The sequence below is a fragment of the Scyliorhinus canicula genome, chromosome 7, assembly GCF_902713615.1.
Source record: "Scyliorhinus canicula chromosome 7, sScyCan1.1, whole genome shotgun sequence".
Classification (NCBI taxonomy): domain Eukaryota; kingdom Metazoa; phylum Chordata; class Chondrichthyes; order Carcharhiniformes; family Scyliorhinidae; genus Scyliorhinus; species Scyliorhinus canicula.
The window spans coordinates 157,009,595-157,028,149 of NC_052152.1; the positions used below are offsets into that span (position 1 = coordinate 157,009,595).

At 43.8% G+C, this 18,555-nt stretch overlaps 1 protein-coding gene across 3 annotated transcripts in view; it reads left to right on the top strand.

The window, feature by feature from the left end:
- Window positions 1–18,555, top strand: part of nfatc2a (nuclear factor of activated T cells 2a) — a 212,838-nt gene that overhangs the window by 125,348 nt on the left and 68,935 nt on the right. The gene's annotated exons all lie outside the window — the stretch shown is intronic.

The window sequence follows — 18,555 nt, forward strand, 5'->3', positions numbered from 1 at the left end:
TGATTGGTTACAGTTGGAAACTACAACAATGCATCTTCCCAGTTTCATGTAAATGTTCTTTTCTGGTAGGTTCACCCTCTAAGCACACATGAGAGAATGGGTGAAGCCATCATAGTTCAGAAGCAGGAACAAATCAGAGGCCTAAAATGGTTTCTCTACTTTGCAATGGATCTTATCTAATGCAGTGACAGTGAAGCATTCTGTTAAAATCAAATTGCAGTTCGAAATTCTTTTTTATTATGCCCCCTATGTTCTCACTGAGGTGCTCCTTTGCTTCTGTCTGTTTCCCCATGTTTTCAGTCTAGGTTGTTGGGCCTAATCACTTCCGATTATTAATGGGTAATGTTGGTCAGCCTCAAAATGTCTTCCATCTCAAATGGAATTTCACCAGAAAGGGAAACCTTTGTAGCTTGCTTGTTCCACCCTGATCACTTTTCTTTCATAGAATCGTTGAATCACTACAGTGTAGGAGGTCACCCAGCCCATTGAGACTGCACCAACCCTCTGAAAGAGCACCCAACCAATCCTGGTAACCCGTATCCCCACCTAACCTTTTGGACACTAAGGAACAATTTAGCATGGCCAATCCACCTAATCTGCACATCTTTGGACTGTGGGAGGAAACCAGAACACCCGGAGGAAGTCCACGCAGGAACGGGGAAAATGGACAATGTCCACACAGACAGTCACCCAAGGCTGGAATTGAACCTGGCCTCCTGGCAATGTGAAATGAAATGAAATGAAAATTGCTTATTGTCAAGAGTAGGCTTCAATGAAGTTACTGTGAAAAGCCCCTAGTCGCCACAATCCGGCGCCTGTTCGGGGAGGCTGATATGGGAATTGAACCGTGCTGCTGGCCTGCCTTGGTCTGCTTTAAAAGCCAGCAATTTAGCCCAGAGTGCTAAACCAGTAAGGCTGCGGTGCTAGCCACTGTGCCATTGTGCCACATTGCCGCCCTGCTCCAGTTTGGATATCATTGTCATATTTACAAAATTGCAGATAGTTCAATCAGTGAGGCATTCTTGCATATTGCACAGTAGCATCAACTCTAATTCTGAATTAATGGAAGCTGCTGAAATATTGGGACTGTTTGCACCTGGAATGTAGAAAAATGCCTGCTGGGCGAGACAGTTCCCAATCCATTACCAGTGTGATTACATCTCAAAACAGAGCAGCATTGTTTTGTCAAATAAACAACCCTTACATTTTGAAGTTATTTAACAGTATTTATTTTTGACCTCATTACAACCCATAAATTTTCTATGCAGTTGGCCTTACCTGACATTTGTAGGTTGCGGGTCACTTGGCAACTCTGTAGCCAGAACAATTTGGCAAATACTGTTGCAACTTTGGGCTGATCGTCTCTTAATTTCTTTACATTCTGTTGGAATTCATTTAATTTCAACTAATTATCTGCCCGATCATATAACTTACCAGTCCACAGTAGTATCTTCTTGATTTACCGAGTAGGTTTCACACTGCTGCTCCAGCATTGCCTCTTGCAACATATCTTATCTTGGAGTTAGTGCATTTTGTTGTTTGTGCAAGAATTATTGTTGACTGAATTTCCAGTGTAAATCAATCAGCTGGGGACACTTAGTTTAACCCAACTACGTTGCAGTAATAACTCTGTGAACATCATGGAGTTAAATGAATGACCAAATACAAATAATTCTATGAAAGGCAGAGTTTGAAGGAATTTTGGTTGATTTCCCTACTAACAGAAACAATCTGGAACTTTATAGCTTTTTAGCTCTTTAATTAATATGGGCAACTACCTCTGTCAGGTTTTCACTGGCTGTTTTTGTATGGTGCTGTGATAGCAGCAGGGCGCTGTTTATAGTTTACCTTTGAAGACTGTTCTGCCTTCTTGCATTTTTATGGAGTATTTTTTTAATAAATAAAACAATATGATGTTGAGGTCTGATCTTTATAAATGGAAAGGTGCAAACCAGCCAAAAAACTGGCACAAAGTTCTGGAATTCCCTATTCAGCAGTGAGTAATGAATTCTCGATGTAATGAGTTTTAAGGGGCATGAATTCTGACTGGTAATCTTGATGTAGCTTGTTCAATGTAAGCTTAAAGAAACACAAATGTATGACTACTTTCAGAAGCGGGCTCTTTTTTTTCCTCAATAACTAAAACCAATATTTATTTTACGTCTGTTTCTTTCCATTTGGATCGAATAATTTTTCGTTTTTGATGAACATTGGGCGGGATACTCCGACCTCCCGCCGGGTCGGAGAATTCCCGGGGGGGCGGCGCAAATCCCGTCCCGCCGCCCTGACGCCGGCTGCCATATTCTCCGGCGCTGGCTTTCGGGCGGGGGCGAGGGCTATTGGCAGCGGGCCCCCCCGGCGATTCTCTGGGCCCCGATGGGCCGAGCGGCCATCCATTTTTGGCCAGTCCCGCTGGCATGAATCACTCAACTCACGTACCGGCGGGGCGGTCCTCGGAAGGGCGCAGCGGGATCCGACCCCGGTGGGGGGGGGGGGGGGCACGGTGGCCTGGCTCATGATCGGGGCCCACCAAAGGGCACCACCATGGCCGGCGCAGAGAAGAGAACCCCCCGTGCATGCACCAAAATACGCCGGTTGGTCTGCGCATGTGCGAGATCATGCCGGCCCTTCGCCGCTTGCGTGAACTCGCGCCATCCTTCCGCACTTTCGGGGGCTGTTGACGCAAGCCTGTTTTCCTGCCGGCATGGGGACTTAGTCCCCAAAAGAGAGAATCCCAGCCACTATTTTTAAGTAGCACAATTTCACAGAGGTAACGTGACTTCTGGTTTGCCGTTGAGTTCTTTACAATTTTTTAAAAATGACTGATTTTACAGCTTTTTTGCCTTGATGATCAACTCACTGTTAATTACTGTGGGGGGGATTTTCCAGACCCCCCTGCAGCGTGTTTTCTGGAAGGACTGGTGGCCTGCCATTGACTGGCAGTGGGATTTCTGATCCCGCCAATGTCTTCCAATGCCCCACAATCTCTTCCGCCGGGGAATGCACCGCAGGTGATTGTCAGCAGCGGGACTGGAAGATCCCATTGGCGGGAAGGACTGGAAAATCTTGGCCTTTGTGTAAGTGGAGTTACTATCACTAACACACTCATGACAGTAAAGATTATTATTATTATCTCTTTCTATTCATATATTTAGACAAAGGAGAATAAAAATATTTTTTAAAAACTGGGAGACTTGTAAAAGATTTATATGTATAAATCCACTATAGGCCGGAGTTCTCTGGCTGTTGCTTGGCGACAGGATGCTCTGGTTCCACTGGCAGTGCATTCCCACCCACGGGTTTCCTCGCGGCAAATCCCATTGACAGCGTTGGAGCAGAGAGTCCTTCCGCGACCAACGAAATGGCCCACCGCCTCCTTCCTCCGAGAAACACATGGCTGGGTGGTCGGAGAATCCCGCTTATAAACCTTATCGTATGGCCTCACGTTTTCACCTTGGGCTCCGTCTGCAATCCAATGCAAATTGCATTCAAATTATTTTTGTCCCAGATTCTGACAACAATGGGATAATTTATTTCCTTGTGATGTTGATTGAGGGATAAACCTACGACCACGAAACACAAACTCTTTATTTAGGAGGTCTCTCGGGGTCCTTTCATTTAGAGGGTCTGGAGGTGGTCTCTTTATTTAAGGGGTCTCTGGGTGGCAGTGGTGGGTGTCTGGTGGGGGTGGGGTGGGCTGGTCTTGCATTGAAGAACCCTGATGTTCTTCAAAATACTGCCATGGGAGACTGATCCAGCATCAGTTTAGTGCCTTGTCCAAAAAACGGAACCTTGGACTGTACAGCATTCCCACAGTACTGCACTGAAGCGTCAGTCAAAAATCGAGGCTGGCTCAGGTTTCTGCTCATATTTATTTGCACATTTCCAAACTAATATCGTCCATTCGCCTATGCAATTGGTCACCTTTTTAGAACATATCTTTTAAAAATATTTCCTTTCTAAAAAAAGAATCTTTTAAAAAAATAAAGTTAGAGTACCCAATTCATTTTTCCAATTAAGGGGCAATGTAGCGTGGCCAATCCACCTACCCTGCACATCTTTGGGTTGTGGGAGCAAAACCCACGAAAACACGGGGAGAATGTGCAAACTCCACACGGACAGTGACCCAGAGCCGGGATCGAACCTGGGACTTCAGCGCCGTGAGGCAACAGGGCTAACCCACTGCGCCACCGTGCTGCCCGATAAAAAAAATAATCTTGACGTATGAGGGTAACCTGCTGCAATTTATTTAATACAATTGAAAATACACTATCTATGAATATCCTGATTTCAAATAACTGAAATGAATTTTAAAAATGTACAGACTCCTATTTAATGTTTCATGGCGAAGAGTAGGGAAAATTAAATATTGGACGGGATTCTTTGCCTCACAAAGCCACAAACTTGAAATGCGATCAGGAGGACAATCGGGCGTCCAGCCAAAATCGAGGTCTGCGTCCCATGCCAAATCAAATGCCATGTTCCGGCCCCCCGCTGGCCAGGCACCATGGGCGGGATTCTTCCCTACCCGGCGGGGCGGGGGGTCCCAACGCCGAGGAGTGGCGTGAACCACTCCGGCGTTGGGCCACCCCAAATGTATGGAATCCTCTGCACCTTCAGGGGATAGGCCGGCCCCGGAGTGGTTTGCAAGGAGCTCGGCGCCATGCCAACCACCGCCGAAGGGCCTCCGCCAGCCGGTGCGAGTTGGCGCATGTGCTGCCGTCATCCCAGCGCATGCGCAGATGGCTTCGTCTCCGCATCGGCCATGGCGGACCGGTACAGCCGCCGGTGCGGAAGAATAGTGTGCCCCCACGGCACAGGCCCGCCCGCGGATCGGTGGGCACCGATCACGGGCCAAGCCACCGTGGGGGCACCTCCCGGGGCCAGATCCCCCCGAGGACCTCAGAGGCCGCCCAGGTAGCCAGGGCCCACTGGCAACTACCTGTTGTAACATACGCCGGGGGGACCCGATGAAAATGGGTGGCCACTCGGCCCATTGCAGGCCGGAGAATCGGCGGGGACACCGACCGGCGTGGCACAATTCCCGCCCCCTCCAAATATCCGACGCCGGAAAATTCGGCAGCCGGTAGGAGGCGGGATTCACGCCGCCCCCCGGTGATTTTCCGACCCGGCGGGGGGTCGGAGAATCGCGCCCATATTCTTTGGCTGCATGCTCCTCCAGTCTTCTGGGCCAGGAATCATGTGGGTGCGATCTACTATAGGTATTTCCCAGCGGCCCCTAACATAGTGGGCCAAGGGGGTAATTCCTGAAGGGAGTTGCCCCAAAGACCATCGAAGGGGACTCTCCCTGCCCACAATGCAAGACCAGCCCACCCCACCCCCACCAGACACCCACCACTGCCACGCAGAGACCCCCTAAATATAGAGACCCACCCAGACCCTCTAAATAAAAGGACCCTCCACAGACCTCCCAGAAAAGAGAAACCTGTGAGGAAGCCCCCCAAAAAGAGACCCTGTCTGGAAGCAAGTGAGCAGTCCAGGCAGACACAGTTCAAAAACATAACTGTTGTAACACTCACCGGGGCAATACACCTGCTGGCTGAGACACAGGAAGCACCACGTGTCAGTGCTTGGAAAGAGAAACCAGTAGCCTGTTTTTAAACCCCCCAGTTCTTTGAGCTTAAAGCCATTCATTCATTCCCCTTACTGTGCTCTGATTGACAGCTTCCACACACACATTGCTGTCAGCCTGGTTTCATTCATCTTCCATCAGGGTTGAGTAACTCTGAACTGCTCTAACCACAATGTGCCTAAACATCAACCACTTCAAAGAGACGTAAGTTCATTCCAATCACCCCCCCGCCCTTCACTCTTGAGTGATTTTGAAGTGGTCAGCTGGAAATTGGCAACACTTAATTCTCCGAGATAAAAGCCGGATCAGAAGGAAGCTGGCATCTTTGGGTGGTCCCGGCTGGGCCTAGATGTGCTTGTCACCACTGTGTAGACTTACTGTGAGTAAGAAATAAACTTCTTGGATTTATCTTTTCGGGACTCCTCGATGACTATCAGGGAAGGAAACAATCTGAATATCAGAGAAGAAGATACAGTGAATTTCTGTCAAATCTGGTACAGTAAAATAGAGGGGAAATAAAAAAAGTGTATTCAGATAGAGAGAACAAGACAGAAAGGAAACATTAAAATAAATTAATATTTAAAATTCTCAACCTCTAGGAACTATTTACTACCTGTGGGAGTGAGAGTCTGTAGTATCCTCATTCCCTTTCTGTGTCTCCAATGTTGATTTGTGTGTCACAGCAATAAATCATGTTAATGACAGGGTCCTTAAGGAATGAGTTTCGTACTCTAAATGACTGCAGTGGGATTAATTTGTATTAATGATGTAAGTGCAGCAATTTCTTGATGCAAGATAAGGAAGCTCATGCTGAGATTGTAATTGCTGGAGGTCCTGTTAAGGTTAATAGGGTAACAGCGCAAATTGTCCAGCAATTTGTGGCAAAGCAGAACTCTGGCATATCGCTTCTTTGTTACAAACTGCTGTTTATTTTTAGACACGATTGATGACTGGGGATTCAGTATTATTTTCCAGCCATTTCAGGGCCATCAGCTTTGGGAGGCCCCTCTCCTTTAGATTAGTGGTCTTGAATGGTGCATGCGTATAGTATTAGAATGTGTGTGTGTTTTTCTCCTCTGCTCCAAGGCTTTGGCCCTCATAATTTTTTATTTGTTTCCACACAACTGAGTATGTCTCCATTTTGAAGTTCTCTGGTATTCCTCGACCTGCATTAATTGTACCCACTTCTCCGAATGAAGTTGACATTGCTCTTTATCTCCAGCCTTGTGATTAGGCTGGCAGCGCTGCGAGCCCACAGTCCCCCTGTCCGTTCCCCTTAATAAGACGGCAATTGCAGAGGCAGCCAATTAGCAGGCTACCTCCTGGAAGATTGCTTTGTCAGGTGTGAGACCCAATTTGGCCCTGACGTCAGGCTCCAGGAGCCCATGGGAAAATCCAGCCACCTAAATTGAGAAAAGATGGTCCCACTTTTGAAGTTTTCAATTTCCAGCGCAACAGTGGCTTTTTTGAGCAAACTTTTAATTTCAGCTCGGCAAAGTGTGGATTGCAAACCTAAAAATAAGCCTGAGGTGAATCAGGGTATGATCCGCAGTGCTTTTAACTGCAAATGATAGTAAATTATGCATATTGTAATGAATAGGGAGAAAAACTTCTGTGAGATGAGATCCAAATTGGTTCCTTCAGAGATGCAGCTTGCCAGTTTTAAATTGACCACCCTGATTGTTTCGCTTGGAGAAAAAAATGTTTTAAAAAGGTGTGACTTCATTTTAGAATTTGAACTATTGCTACTTGGGGATTTTGTTGGTGGGAATGGGATGACCCAATTGATGACATCTCTTTTGGAATTGTGATTATTTTCTCCAGAGCAAAGAAATTTGTGTTTAAGATGTTTGCTGCATGTTAAATCTTGTAAGAAGCCTGTCTATCCACCTCACACGTGTAAAATATTAAGTGATTGTTCATCCTACTGTATTTTTGAACACTTGGACGAACATGGAGCTATTGCTGGATCTGGTAATGATTAATAAAAATATATCAGGTTGGGAGACCAAAATATGGGTTAGTGCATTGGAAGGAGTGACCACAATCTGAAGAGGATTAAGGTCCACACAGAAAGGGACAAAATCAGTTCAAACATTGGAACACCAGATTGATTAGTTCAGATTTTTGAACAATGGGGGATAAGTTAGCTGAGGTGAGGTCCAAGAAGATATCGCAGCTCAGGGCTGTTGATTTTAAATGGATTGTGAAAGATACTTAATAAGCATATTCCACTGTTTTAGAATAAAGTAAATAAATCAAGAGGTTAAAAACAAATTAAATTGATGAAAAAGAACAAAGAATATAATAGGAATAATAATGATAATATACTGAGGGAAAATATGAGAAAATAAGAAGTTCGGAGTAGAATAAGGAAGGCTAAGAAAGAGTCTTTAAAAATCAAAGGAGAAAGTATTTCACAAATATATCAATAAAAATAAAATTATTAAAAGTGAGATGGGACCTCAGAGCAGAGGATTTGCAATTTGGAGATTAGCAAAAAATGGGGAAGCTATTTAATCAGCCAGCCCAACAGCGTTTTGGAGGGGAAAGAGCATCGCAAAGGCGGCGCTGCCCCCCGATTTCGTCGCAAATGGGGATTCTCCGGCCGATCGCCGAAAGCGATTTCGGGGTCGGAGACCAGAGAATCCCGCCCTTGATATTTAAACATTAACTTGTTACTTTTTGAAAACAAATTAATTAATTTTTTTTTGGAATGATGTCTACTGTTTATCTAAATGTAGGCAGGGCTGAGGGAAAAATAATGTTGTCTCTTAGAAGTCTCACTTAGAAGACAAATTGGGCTCAATCTGTTAGCCCTTTATGCTGGCACTCTCTTTCTCATCCCAAAAAGCTTACATAGATGGCCAGAATTGATAAATGTGATGATTGCATAATCAATGAGACTGAAAGAGTGAATTTATTTGTGCAAGAATAGGTTGTTACAGCTTGCATAGCCACTTGCTGAGAGGTTGGTGCTGACAGCAGGGGTAGTCTATTATTTAATATGCATAATATGTATTGAGTGGAGGAATTGAAAGTTTTCGGGGTATTAATGGCATTATTATTTTTGGGAAAACCATGCAGTGGGCCATTTAGCAAGTAAATGCCAGAGCTAACTGCTGCATTAATGTGAGTGGGCTTCCCATGTTTATTCAAATTAATGGCCGGATTTCAGTTGGTGCACCCACAATTTTCTAATACGCATTGGTTGTGTGAGGGGTTTCTCACTAATAGCACGTATGTGTAGAATTAATCTTTTGTGTTTCTTAAAATAAGGGGCAATGGGCTGGGAAGTCAGTGTCAGAATAATCATATGTGGACATTGGATGGGTCAGGCTTTATGGCTTGTATTACCTTTTCTTACTTTGGATTTTAGTTCATTCTAAATTGTTTTGGTGCAAAAAGGGAACAGTAACACCTTTTAAATGTTGATAAAAAGGAAAGCCTTTCAGTATGAAAAGTTAATTGCCATAAATACATGTTGATGGACTGAATGGTGTTCTGGTTTGCGAATGCCTTGGCAGTAAGTGGACTGAAATCTGATGATCTCAGGAACTGCATGGGATTGCCCCACGTGCTTTGGGTTGCATGGTTTCGAAAGCCCACGGCCGCAACGGTACATGTCTGCGGGCTTAATACGTTGACGTGGATGTTGTTCTGAGACATGTTGGAACTCACCAGCATTTACACTGCATCACTCAGAGCTGCTGCAGTGAGAGTATTCTGCTGACTTCCAACAAAAATACAGCAAGCTACAGTGAATTGTAGTAAGCTGGAAATGGTTCGATGCAGTGTACTAACATTTCAGCATAGATTCCCAATGAGTCAATTCTGAGATCATTTGGGCCGGTCGATTGTTCATTTGAATGGAATCTATTGTACTGAAACACATTTCAGAAGGGAGAGACATCGTTCTCTAAAGACCTAACGGGGCCCCGCCTCATCTTGCAGTCCAAGGAATTGAAGGCCATCCCACAACTGCTCAGTGATTCAATCTGAAGGGAATCCCTGGATTAGTGTTGGTTTTCAATTCAACACAGCCCTTGTTGTGGTTGGATAACATTAAATCTCTGCCAAAAAATTGGAAGGCAGCATAGTTTAACTTGTAACAATAGGTATTCGTAGGAATAATCTTTTAGCCTGTTGGGCCAATGGCTTCTTCAAAACTTAACATTTGTTGCAACCATTTATTGGTTAACAGAACCCATCTTTGATTTCCAGCAAAACAGGATAATTCGGCGAAATGAGCAAAACCTTTGCTCCCACTTGCTACAGGTTTTCAGCCATAATTCTTCAACAATATTCTGATTTGATCGCTAATCAATGGCAGTGGATTATTGACCTTTAATTCTTACTTAACCTTAATTGCACTATTCTGAAGCCCCAGTTATTTCTAATAAATTCCTCATTCACCTTTGGATTTTTCCCCCGCATTCATGCATTTCAGGAACGTCGGTGCTACGGAACTGTTGTAATTTACATCATCCATTAACAGCGCCAAATAAGCTCGTTTTTTTTAATATGTCATAGGTTAAATAGGGTGTAAGAGTTTGCCTCCTCCACACCGATGTGCTATAAACCATTCTCAGATCATGCAAACTGCACCAAAATAAATATGTTAAACTGCCAATTCTCTGCCGATTAGAGCTACGAATCCTCACCTACAAGAACATCATTTAAATGGATTAAGTTATTTCAATCGGGATCTTTGCAGGAGGCATAAAAATAACTTCAACTTGGGCTGGATTTAAATCCAGGTCATGGAGTTGAGAGGACAATAAACTAACACACTGTCCAGCAGATCCAATTAATCTTTATGTACTTATAATAGCCTCCACTTTATATGCAGTAGCTTGTTTCATTATTTGAAATCAAACTTTCATCCACTCTATCACATCATTCAGAGGGAAGTCTTTATAACCCTATCTAATGAGGCAATTTTACTGAGGTGATTTTTAATTAATGAGGCATTTTCCATTGGAGTAATCAAGATTAATTTTCCACTCGCATGAAGCAAGCCTCATATTGCATTGTTATTAAGTAAGTGGTTCATCTGTGCAAAAGTTATTAAATGCAGTATTTTTTTAATAGGGTGAGACGAGGGTGTAGACGGCTGTCATTCTTTGCCTTTGCACTGATTGCACTAGCACGGCAGTTAGTGATCAACTAAATTGTGAACTTTTCAGGTAATCTCCTGAACATTGAACATATTTTTAAATTTTAAATGACCAAAGGATAATGATTGAAGGCCAGTATACAGAACTCTGCAGATGTGTTTAAGTATACAGGCAGAGAATAATCCTACTCCTAAATAGAAACCAGAATAAGTGGGCAGTACCAACAAACACACTGGCTCAGATTTTTGCCATAATGAGAACACTCTCTGTCACGGTGAAAATCCTGCTAAGTGAGCAGTACCAACAAATATAATGGCTCAGATTGTCACCATGACAGGAACACTCTCTGTCACAGGGAAAATCCTGCTACATGGGCAGTAAGAGCAATCACAATGGCTCAGATTTAATCCACAACAGGAAGGCTCTCTGTCACAGTGAAAATCCTGAAACTGGCTGAAATTTCTAAGTCCTGCTCCCAAACCAGCATTTCCCACCTTCGCAGGGGTGGGAGTAAAGCCAGTTCAAGGATCACGCATGTGTGACTTGCAAAGACAGCTGGTCATTTAAATCACCAGCTCCTTCCAATGAAGTAAGATTGGTACTCCAGGATTATGCATTTAGAACCGGTAAGCGGAGGTCTTAACTTGGTGAATTTGTTTTGATAGCCCTTTGGATAGTATCTCAGACCACTATGGGAGAAGTGAGGCACAGTTTGTGATTGTTAAAACTGAACATGATTATGCATTCTTTGTGCACAAACTCATTGGAACTACATCTGTCAAAGAACTGCTGAAGATCTATCCAGCTGTCAAAGCTGTCAAGTTTGTGTAAAAGCTGTCGAAGAACTGTCCAAGTATATTAGGTGACTTAGCAAGGAGGGGGTAAGGGCAAAGGCTGATGGGTGAGGTTCATGGGTTGGCATGAGCTGGCACTAAGTTAACACAGGAGATATGCAGGACCATGGGGGGGGGGGGGGGGGGGAGGGGGGGGGGAGGGGGGGGGTTTGTGTTGGCAGAGCAGCTTTCCAGGCCATGAGAGTTGGTGGGAGCTTGGCTTGGCATAGGTTGGCATGGATGGGGAGATAGGGGCTGTGTGTGTGTGTGTGTGTGTGTGGCGGGGGGGGGGGGGGGGGGGAGCTGTGATTTTCTTTTACTAAATTATATACAGTGTCGAAGCACAGAGGCAGGCCTTGTGCCTGCCTGCCTCCACACCCAGCAACCTCCACACTATTTCAGCCTACCTCCACTGTTATCCCCGACCGAAAATCTGAAAATCCAAACTGTGGGTGGACATTCTTAAATGTCGGGTCCACTGTGCTAGGTAATCTCCTGAGCCTGGACAATTTGACCCGGGGACAAGAATCTGGGCCTATGCATTCATGCTGCTCTGAAATTGGCACTGATATAAAATCAGTATCTGTATTATAAATATATATATTTCAGAGCTTCACAGGAATATTGTGAATACCACTTCAAAGGTGACTGAAAGAAATGGATATTCATCTTTCAAGAGCAGTAGATATGCTGGAAATTCAAAAAAACTGTTTCTTAAAAAGTCTTTTCACTCCATTTCTCTTTCCATGCACAGTAACGTAATCTTGGAACAACTAAGTTGGATAAAGCAGAGAGAACTTGTGTTTGATAGTGGTGTGCAAGTGAATAAATGGAGTTTGATCAAAAAATCAAAGGCTGACACTTCAGCACTGCACCATCAGAGGAACTGCCTTCCAAATGAGATGTTGAAACAAGATCCTTTTTGCCCTCCCAGGTAGATGCCAAAGATCCCACGGCCAATATTGTGGTGAAGGAGTTTCCCCCAGTGTCCTGGACAATATTTATCCCTTAACAAACATCACAAAATACACATTGTCCCACCATTACCACATCACATCATCTGTGGGAGCTTACTGTGTGTACACTGACTGCGGCGCTTCCTACACTGCACCAGTGACTACATTTTGAAAAATATTTTGCTGTCTCTAAAGCACTTTGGGATATCTCAAGATCATGAAAGATGCTGCACAATTGCAAGTCCCTTTATTTATTTCTGTCAGTGTTGGAAAGTATGAGGTAGGCAGTGATAATGCCTCAGAGTAAGTCGGGCCTGAGAAACATTGCAATGTTATCGAGCAAGGCATTAGGGGAAATTATGGTTTAGGGTGGAGCAGGAAGTGTTGGAAGACGACAAGAATAGAACAGTATTAGGAGTGGGACATTTTATAGGTAGGACATAGACAACGTTAGCAGCCATGGCACAAGTCAAAATGTTATGTTACCTCTCTGGCGCCATTGTGAAGGATATCATGCTATGGATGGAAGATCTGTGGAGAGGTTGGAAGAGTTGATCATATAGTAAACAAGGTTCTTGTGGTTGAGGACTCAGTGATGGGAGGTCGGGGTTCGGGGTGGTCACCAAATTAAAATTATCATTAACAGAGAGAGTGGAGAGAGGGTGGGAGCAGTTTCTTTATATAGAGAGTTGTCAGAGCATTGACTGCTTTCCCACAGGGAGTGGTTGAGGCAGAAACCATTGTCTTTTTAAGTGAAGATTGGAAACATATTTCAAGCTCCAAGGTGAGACAGATACAAAGCAAGGGAGAAAGAGTATGACAGAGGGATTTGTTCTGGATTGCGTGAGCAAATTGCCAGCAGAGAAGGATGATGGGCTGAATGGTTTTGTTCAAAACTGCAAACTTCTATCATTCTATGACATATCTTGTAGTAATGTCTTTTGTACTTATTGTCCTTGTCAATATATTTGGTTCTAATGGTAGTGTAGTGGAGAATAATTTTTCAAAAAGCAGTGTTGCTGATGGATCTAACATAAAATGGCAGACTGGACAGCAAACCTAACTAATGCAAAGAGCAAAATTAGCACTTTTTTCAATGACTCAGTCTGCGGTCAGCTTATTTGAGCACACCAGATCCCAGGTCTCCTGATGTGTAAATATTTCATATGGGTGAGGTGCCTGCTGTGAATTGAATCTTGCTTGAAATCGTGGGATTTTGCTCAGAGGACCTGGTTTTAATCGTTGTATAATGTTAATGAGGTTTGTGCTTGCGTGTAGCGCAGCCTCATTCTATCCCACAATACTGTGTCACAAAATGTAGCGCTCAGCGCACTGGGCCTGCAACCTCCCACATGGCTCCAGGCTGCTGGAAGAGTCTCAGAAGATCAGTCTTTTGCTTCATGCTTTCCCAAATGTGAATATAAAATTAGAGACTTTGTTTGAAAATGAGGATGTGAGGCCCTGCTCCTCTCTGAACGGCTGCACTTTCAGTTTGGTATTGATTTGAGTGGAATCCTCTCTAGCCAAAAAAGAAAATCAAATGTTCTCAAAAATACCAAATGTTACTATAATTACAGTTTCTTAAAATATACGGCATGTGGTGAATTCTTAGAAATGAGTCATTGTATGGGACTTTTTGTAAAAAGAATTAGAACCAGCTTCAATGCAGCATATCTTACGTTAGGATAACGTTATCATTCAGAACTGTTTGGATTTTCTATTTCAGTCAATCATTTTGTGAAATAAAGTCCAGGTTTGCTTGAATTGAAAGTACAACATTCTGAATAAATGTGAGTCAGTGAAATTTCCCTTCATTTTGATTCCGACCTCGGGTAACTGCCTGTGCGGAGTCTGTACATTCTCCCCATGTCTGTGTGGGTTTCCTCTGGGTGCTCCGGTTTCCTCCCACAGTCCAAAGATGTGCAAGTTAGGTGGATTGGCCTTGCTAAATTGCCCCTTAGGATGGGGTTTCAGGGCAAGGGATTGGGCCTAGGTGGGTAGTCTTTCGGAGTGTCAGTGCAGAATTCACCTGAGGAAGGAGCAGTGCTCCGAAAGCTAGTGTTTGAAACAAACATGTTGGACTTTAACCTGGCGTTGTAAAACTTCTTACTGAACGACACTTTGAATGCTCGAGGTGACTGACACTTTTATTGGGCTGTAGTAAATAGGAGATATTTTTGAGAAAGTGTAAAGTTATCAATAAATTACTTTTTTGAAAGCTTTGATTTATTACATCTGACGCCACTTTAGGGTTCATTGGTTCTACACAGTTTTTAGTCAATGAATGGGTTTGGAAGTGCCATCGCTTAGCATGGTGAGTAAAACGTGATACGGGGTTTTGGGGGGACATACCTTAGCATCAGGGGCCTGAGAGGACATAGGAGTTTTTGCAGGGTATATATTAGCATAGGAGGCATTAGAGGCCATGGGGTGGAAGGAAGCACATAACTCGGCATGTAGGCAACAATGTCAAAAGCAGATGGGTGAGGGGCATAGCTTGACACAGGGGCATGGAAGCCATAAGGTTTGTTCAGGGGGCATACCTTGGCATGGAGTTATGAGGAGTACCTTTTCGAACTTACCTTTAAAAGGTCCCCCCATGAAGAGGATTGTTCACGACACTTATAATGTGTTGTAGTCCATGACCCATTGAAAAATTGACGTGATTCCATGTAAATTGTGGAGGACATGCCTATTTGTGCAAAGGAGCCGGCCAGGTTTGGAGAGCAGGATGTGGGATTTGACCTGAACCAGTCTGCGCCCTTAAAACAGCACCCCCCCCCCCCCCAAAATAATCAGAACTCTCATGAGTGGGATCAAGAATCCTGGAAATAGTCCCAGCCAACAATTTAAAGGGTTCTCAAGCCATCAGACTCGCTGAAAACCCGGACCAATGGATAATTTTTGCACGGTAGCACAGTGGTTCGCACTGTTGCTTCACAGTGCCAGGGTCCCAGGTTCGGTTCCTGCTTGGGTCACTGTGTGTGCAGAGTCTGCATGTTCTCCTTGTGTCTGCGTGGGTTTCCTCCAGATGCTCAGTTTCCTCCCACAAGTCCCAAAAGATGTGCTTGTTCAGTGAATTGGATATTCTGAATTCTTCCTCTGTGTACCCGAACAGGTGCCGGAATGTGGCGACTAGGGGATTTTCACAGTAACTTCATTGCAGTGTTAATGTAAGCCTACATGTGACAATAATAAAGATTATAAAGATTATAAATCTTTTCAACTGCAGCGTGAATACAAAAACTTTGGTTTTGAATCTGTAAATAGTTGTCTCGAAAACCATTGGTACCACATCTGTTTCACAGGCATAAAGTTCCAGTACTATGCAGTCTACCATATTGGATAGGACTCCTTCATTGTTGTCCAGGGTGCATGCAGATGGATGTTAAACAGTAAATAAAACATTCACATTTGTAGGACACTTTTGTGGAATGGGGTTGCCTCAGCCATATGCAAAATATGGTACAATCACTGTGATAGAGTGAAGAAAGGTTATAGAAGGTAATATTGTGTGGAAGTGAGATTAAAAGTGTAAGCAGAGAGTAAAAGAACAGTTGACTATAGTGGTGAAGTAATTGAATTACTTTCAGCATTGCAGCCTTGTCTTGGGAACTGAACTCCTACATTGACCTCCTCCCATTGATCGGTGGAAAGTTACTTGGATGGACCCCTGTCCTCGAGGGATAGTGGGCTCTCTCTCCACCTGTCTACTGTCTGAAACATGGCCTCCAATCAGTAGCCTATCTGCATCTCTTCCAAATATTTTTCTTGCTTTCCTAACCTTCCCTATATCTTCCCTTTAAGAGGTGCAAGCTACCTTCAAGTGGCTACAGAGGCACTTCATTTCTCTCCCAATTTTCCCCCTCCAGCCTCCTCCAGCAAGTTTTCTGCTAATGATTAGAATGGCCAGCACTGATTCCATGCCCGTTATTATAATGAGGCCCTACTAAAAATTTAACATAGCCCCTGACACAGTGGGATTGTGTGTTACACCACTCTTTATTTTGATTCCAAATGACAGATATAGATTTGATAGAGATGCTTGAAATCATGCAGGGGCTGGACCGAGTAGATAGGGAGAAAGTGTCCCCGCTTGTAACAGAATAAAGAATGAGAGGGCACAGGTTTAAAGTGATTTGCAAAAGAAGCAAAAGTGGTGTGAGAAAAGTATTTTTCACGCAATGAGTGTTTCGTGTCTGGAATGCGTTGCCTGGAAGTGTGGTGGAGGCAGATGCGATTGAGGCATTCAAGAGGGCATTAGATGATTATTTGATGTACAGGGGTACGGGAAAAAGGCAGGTGAATGGTACTAAGTCATTCTTCTCATTAGGAGAGCTGGTGCTGACACAATGGGTCTTCTGTGACGTACCAATTCTGTGATTCTGTGATAGATCATTAAATGGTGTCATTGGTTTTACTTGCAATGTATGCTCATTCATAGTGCAGTTCATAATTGCTTCCATAAAGTGATATTGCACAGAATATCCTTGAACAAATGATTTTCTGCTGATATTTGTATATTTTTTAGAATGTATTGCAAGCTGTAATCTACAATTTTCTGTTCTGGAAGACACAATGTGTATTGATTATTAATCTGTGATGAAGTTATGCATTTAAGGTCACATACTTTTTCTTTAAAAAGTGCTTCAAGGCTAACTACTTTGATAATTCAATGAGTTCCAGCCCAGTCCAGTTATAATATCAACACTGTTGTTGCTTGGACATTGGTCTGAGGGTATTTGCACCACTGGTTACCCCCAGATCTCATGTACTCAGCAGGAATCCCAAGATTTCTTGAACCCAAGCATCAGGAATTCTTAAGAGGAAAAACAAGATATCTTCTTGGTTCCTTTATATTCCAGTGCAGACTTTGAAAAACTAAGCTCATTGCAATATTTTGCAGCGCTTACCTTTGTAATATGCAATCCGTTTCTGATAAACCACCTGCATTGTTGGTATGCAACATTCTGTGCCTGCTCAAAGCTGTCATTGCATTTTGGTCAGTGCATATCTATGGTATGCACAGTAAGAAGTCTTACAACACCAGGTTAAAGTCCAACAGGTTTGTTTCAAACACGAGCTTTGTGGAGATGCCGGCGTTGGACTGGGGTGAGCACAGTAAGAAGTCTTACATGTGGAGATGCCGGCGTTGGACTGGGGTGAGCACAGTAAGAAGTCTTACTGTGGAGATGCCGGCGTTGGACTGGGGTGAGCACAGTAAGAAGTCTTACTGTGGAGATGCCGGCGTTGGACTGGGGTGAGCACAGTAAGAAGTCTTACTGTGGAGATGCCGGCGTTGGACTGGGGTGAGCACAGTAAGAAGTCTTACTGTGGAGATGCCGGCGTTGGACTGGGGTGAGCACAGTAAGAAGTCTTACTGTGGAGATGCCGGCGTTGGACTGGGGTGAGCACAGTAAGAAGTCTTACTGTGGAGATGCCGGCGTTGGACTGGGGTGAGCACAGTAAGAAGTCTTACTGTGGAGATGCCGGCGTTGGACTGGGGTGAGCACAGTAAGAAGTCTTACTGTGGAGATGCCGGCGTTGGACTGGGGTGAGCACAGTAAGAAGTCTTAACCTGGTGTTGTAAGACTTCTTACTGTGCTCACCCCAGTCCAACGCCGGCATCTCCACATCATATCTATGGTATGATATGTCATGCAGTCACATCAATCTTACTGCAAAGACAGTGGCATGCCTGATGATAGCATGACTTTGCATCATGGCATCATCCTACTGCTGGAGCTGCATCTTTACTGGTTCCAACCGTAACCCATGCTTTAAAAAAAAAAGTAGGTTTATTTTGATATGGCAACCAGATTTGTAAAATTCACACAGTGGTGTTGGAAAAACAACTGTAAATTTTACAATGCAAATTAAAATATTAGACTGATGGAGGTAGGGATAAAAGGCAACTGCCACTTTAAATTGTCTTTTTTGCAAATTACTGTTTTTGAAGCAGTCCTATTTAATGAGAAGTGGTTTCTTCTCATATTCAATATTCTCTGGAGCCATTTGCTTTATTAGGTGGTATGTAATATTCAAATAACATA